We start from the raw sequence: 6,131 nt of genomic DNA, 5'->3' as shown, positions 1-6,131 counted from the left end.
ATCCCAGTGATTCAAGGATTTTTCAATACCTGCAAATCAACTAGTGTGATATACCACCTTACCAAACTGAAGAATGAAAAGCATCTGATCATCTCAATAGACGCAGAAAAGGCTTTTGACCAAATTCAACACCAAAATTATGATAAAACTCACCAGAAAGTGGGCAAAGAGGGAACTTACCTCAACATAATAAAGGTCACATATGACAAACCCACAGCTAACCTCATTCTCAATGGTGAAAAGCTGAAAGCATTTCCTCTAAGATCAGGTACAAGACAAGGATGTCCACTCTCACCACTTTTATTCAACATAGTTTTGGAAGTTCTAGCCATGGCAATTACAGAAGAAAATGAAATAAAAAGAATCCAAATTGAAAAACAAGAAGTAAAACTGTCACTGTTTGCAGATGACATGATACTATGCCTACAAGATCCTAAAGAGGCTACTAGAAAACTTCTACAGTTCATCAATGAATTCAGTAAAATAGCAGGATACAAAATTAATACACAGAAATCTCTTGCATTCCTATATACTAACAATGAAAGATCAGAAAGAGAAATTAAGGAAACTATCCCATTTACCATCACATCACAAAGAATAAAATACCTAGGAATAAACTTACCTAAGCAGACAAAATACCGGTACTATGAAAATTATAAGACACTGATGAAGAAATTGAAGTTGACACAAACAGATGGATAGATATACCATGTTCTTGGATTGGAAGAATGACTGTACTACCCAAGGCACTCTACAGATTCGATGCAATCCCTATCAAATTACCAATGGCATTTTTCACAGCACTAGAACAAAAAAAAATTTTTAATTTATATGAAACCACAAAAGACCCCAACTAGCCAAAGCAATCCTGAGAAACAAAAATGGAGGAATCAGGCTCCCAGACTTCAGACTATAATGCAAAGCTACAGCCATCAAAACAGTATGGAGGGCTTCCCTGGTGGCACAGTGGTTGGGATTCCACCTGCCGATGCGGGGGACACGGGTTCCTGCCCTGGTCCGGGAAGATCCCACATGCCACAGAGCGCTAGGTCCGTGAGCCATGGCCTCTGAGCCTGCGCGTCCAGAGCCTGTGCTCCACAACAGGAGAGGCCACAACAGTGAGAGGCCCACGTACCGAAAAAAAAAAAAAAAACAGTATGGAACTGGCACAAAAACAGAAATATAGATCAATGGAATAGGATAGAAAGCCCAGAAATAAACCCATACACCTATGGTCAATTAATCTATGGCACAGGAAGCATGAATATACAATGGAGAAAAGACAGTCTCTTCAATAAATGGTGCTGGGAAAACTGGACAGCTACATGTAAAAAAATGAAATTAGAACACTCCCTAACACCACATACAAAAATAAACTCAAAATCGATTAAAGACCTAAATGTAAGGCCAGATACTATAAAACTCTTAGGGAAAAACATAGGCAGAATACTCTTTGACATAAATCGCAGCAAGATCTTTTTTGATCCACCTCCTAGAGTAATGAAAATAAAAACAAAAATAAACAAGTGAGACCTAATTAAACTTAAAACTTCTGCACAGCAAAGGAAACCATAAATAAAACAAAAAGACAACCCACAGAATGGGAGAAAATATTTGCAAACAAAGCGACCGACAGGGATTTATCTCCAAAATATACAAATACCTCATGCAGCTGAATATCAGAAAAACAAACAACGCCATCCAAAAATAGGTGGAAGATCTAAATAGATATTTTTCCAAAGAAAACATACAGGTGGGCAAAAAGCACATGAACAGATGCTCAACATCACTAATTATCAGAGAAATGCAAAGTAAAACTACAATGTGGTATTACCTCAAACTTGTCAGAATGGTCATTATAAAAAAAAAATCTACAAATAATAAATGCTGGAGAGGGTGTGGAGAAAAGGGAACCCACCTACACAGTTGGTAGGAATGTAGATTGGTACATCCACTATGGAGAACAGCATGGAGTTTCCTTATAAAACTAAAAATAGAACTAGCATTTGATCCAGCAATCCCGCTCCTGGGCATATATCTGGAGAAAACTATAATTCAAAAAGACATATGCACCCCAATGTTCATTGCAGCACTATTTACAATAGCCAGGATATAGAAGCAACCTAAATGTCCACAGACAGAGGAATGGATAAAGAAGATATGGTACATATATACAATGGAATATTACTCAGCCATAAAAAAGAATGAAATAATGCCATTGCAGCAACAGTGCTAGACCTAGAGATTGTCATACTGAGTGAAGTAAGTCAGACAGAGAAAGACAAATATCGTATGATATCGCTTATATGTGGAATCTGAAAAACGGTACAAATGAACTTATTTGCAAAACAGAAATAGAGTCATAGATGTAGAAAACAAACTTATGGTTACCAGGAGGAAGGGAAGGGGAGGGATAAATTGGGAGATTGGGATTCACATATACACTGTACTAAATATAAAATAGATAACTAATAAGGACATACTGTATAGCACAGGGAACTCTACTCAGTACTCTGTAATGGCCTATATGGGAAAGGAATCTAAAAAAGAATGGATATATGGATATGTATAACTGATTCATTTGCTGTACACCTGAGACTAACACATCATTGTAAATCAACTATTCACCAATAAAAATGAAAAAAAACACACAAAAATAAATAAATGGGACCTAATTAAACTTAAAATCTTCTGCACAGCAAAGGAAACCATAAACAAAACAAAAAGACAACCCACAGAATGGGAGAAAATATTTGCAAACGAAGTGACTGACAACGGATTAATCTCCAAAATATACAAACACACGTCATGTAGCTCTATGTCAAAAACAAAAACAAAAAGCAACTAACAACCCAATCAAAAAAGCAGTGGAAGATCTAAATAGACATTTCTCCAAAGAAGACATACACACGGCCAAAAAGCATATGAAAAGATGCTTCACATCACTGATTATCAGATACATGCAAATCAAAACCATGATGAGATATCACCTCACACTTGTCAGAATGACCATCATCAAAAAGTCTACAAATAATAAATGTTCGAGAGGTTAAGGTTCGAGAGAAAAGGGAACCTTCCTACAGTGTTGGTGGGAATGTAAATTGGTACAACCACCATGGAGAACAGTATGAAGGTTTCTTAAAAAACTAACAGTAGAGCTCCTATATGATCCAGCAATCCCACTCCTGGGCATATATCCAGAGAAAACCATAATTGAAAAAGACACATGCACCCCAATAATTATTGCAGCACTATTTACAATAGCCAGGACATGGAAGCAACTTAAATGTCCATCAACAGAGGAATGGATTAAAAAGATGTGATACATATATACAATGGAATATTACTCAGCCATAAAGAGAACAAAATAATGCCATTGCAGCAACATGGATGGACCCAGAAATTTTCATACAAAGTGAAGTAAGTCAGACAAAGACAAATATCATATGATATCACTCATATGTGGACTTTAATTTTAAAAATGATATAATTGAACTTAGTTACAAAACAGAAACAGACTCACAGATTTAGAAAACAAACTTATGGTTACCAAAGGAAAAATGGTGGTGGGGGAGATGGAGGGATAAATTAGGAGCTTGGGATTAACACACACACACTACTGTATATAAAATAGATAACAAACAAGAACCTACTGTATAGTACCTAGAACTCTACTCAATATTTCTGATATGGGAAAAGAATATGAAAAAGAATGAATATATGTATAACTGAATTGCTTTGCTGTACACCTGAAAGTAACGCAACTTTGTAAATCAACTATACTCCAATAAAACAAAAATAGCCAACACAAGGAAGAAAGCGATGACTGCTACAAAGGAAGTTCCAAACGTGCCAAATAGTTTCAGAGCAAGTAGGTATTTCATTAAATATCAAATATAAAAAGAAATTCCAATGTATCTTCATAAAAGCAATAGAAATCATTAATATTAGTTGACATGTTTGAAATAAAAGCTTCATCACAGATATTCAGGAAAAATATAGGTAACCCTTCCCTCAACAGTTATAAAATTAATGTATACCTTGTTTACTAAATACTTAGCCTCTATTTTGAAAACTGTAGAAATTGGAATTCTCAGATAATTATATCAGAAGACCAAGAATGTTTCTGAATTTTTATAATCTGTATTTTGATCTAGGATTATACAGTGCATTGTGAAGGGCTTTATTTAGGCTATTGTGAACTTAATATCTGTTATTTGACAAAATGAATGGGTTTTAACATGTTAAAAAAAGGAGTTGAGTTAATCTTGGAGGCTAGTATTTACTAGCATAAAAAGTTTACTTTTTACCAATGCTATTGGTTAAAAAAAAAAAAGAGAGAGACATTGTACCAATGCTATTTTTAATTTTTTTTAGAATATAATTTGTTGTTTAATTTGGACAAGCTGAAATTCACACAATTCAAACTGCAACCTTAAGTTTTGGGTCATGGAGGAAGGAAGTTTCAGTGTTAAATTTAATTGGAAATTTACTGTTAAATTAAAACAGACCATGACAAATTAAACATAAAATCTCTAAGTATTCTGCCTCTTAAAACTAAAATTTCAGGCATTTTGTTTTTTAAAAAGAAATATTTTACTGGTAAATATCTTTATTTTACATTTGTTAAAGACAATATCATCATCTATAAAACTATTAGTAAATCATTGATTCCCCACTGATTTGGTCAAATATAGATTCAAGTACTGGTCTGTTATTCCCTTTCTACCTGTTTATTCTATTGGTGGATGCAAAATTGTTAATATTTTTTCTTGGTGAATACAAGTGATTGAATTCAGAATTGTCAGCATTCTGAACACTGAAATAATAAATATTAAATACATATCAGTGGGTTCCAATAAACTTGTCTTAAGAAATGCAACGAGTCATGAAAAAGAATAGGCAATCCTTGTAACATGAGTGTTACTGGTATATAGTCACACAGACATTCTCAAAAAAACAGTCATGTGAGAGGACATTTTTATCAATATGACCAATATTTGCACGTTTGTGTTTTGTTTTCCACATTGATCCTTGTTTTCTATATAAGAAACTAATTCTGGTATCTATTTTTATTACCTCCTATCAAATTGAGACCATACCATCCCCATGTGAGATAATCAGATAGGTTGGGAATCAGTCTGTCAATTCTGTGTGTAGCCGGCCAAAATGGCTGACTTAGTAGGTCAAGTTTGATCTTGAGCAGAGGAGACACATTCAAAAGATTAAGAAAGGGAGTCTAGGATTTGACAGGTGAGTGGGTGAGAGATTCTAAAACTTTGTGATAATTAATCAATTAAAGATTCATCAACAAGGACCTACTGTATAGCACAGGGAACTCTGGTCAATATTATGTAACAACCTAAATGAGAAAAGAATCTGAAAACACAGATACATATATATGTATAACCAAATCACTTTGCTGTGCACCTGAAACCAATACAACATTGTTAATCAACTCTACTCCAGTTGAAAATAGTTAAAACAAAAAATAAAGTAAAATAAATAAAAATGATTTGAGACAATTACTTTTTTAAAATGCAAATATCCTACATAAGGATTTTTATATGCCATTCACATCTTATTTAGATGAATAAGTCACAATTTTCTTTTTTTAGTCTAAGATTAATTTCTGTACAACTGAGAAATTGATAAAGTGTGAGAAATATTTTGGAGTTGGGTGTTCTGGGTCATGTACAGCGCCTGAGTGCCTGGACTCCTGGACAAGGAGTTTAGATAGAGGGAAGATCCAGCATCAGCATCCTAGCACATACCCAGGATGGAGGGAAGCCAGGAGGCAGATGTGGAGACCAAGGAGAGGTGCCAGGGCCAGAAGATAAATGCAGAGCACAATGTTTGGCACATATTAGGTGCCTAATACATGTTTACTGAATGAATATGAAAGTTTGCTTACTGGTTTGATAAGCACAGATTTAAAAAAAAAAGAATAATAAGGGAAGAAATTCTATGCTTATCTACCTGAAGCTACATATGAGAATAGAAAAAAAGAGCAAGGAAAGAAAATGTGAAACAATAGGGAAAGAATGACAAAAACAGATTAGAGTCACCTTCTATCAGAAGTCCATTCCAGGATCCATTTCTCTGCTGAAGCAAATACTTTGGCTGTCTCC

The sequence above is a fragment of the Hyperoodon ampullatus genome, assembly GCF_949752795.1.
Source record: "Hyperoodon ampullatus genome assembly, chromosome: 8".
NCBI classification, from domain to species: domain Eukaryota; kingdom Metazoa; phylum Chordata; class Mammalia; order Artiodactyla; family Ziphiidae; genus Hyperoodon; species Hyperoodon ampullatus.
The sequence above is the reverse complement of the archived record's forward strand: the minus strand, read 5'-3'. Positions refer to the sequence as shown.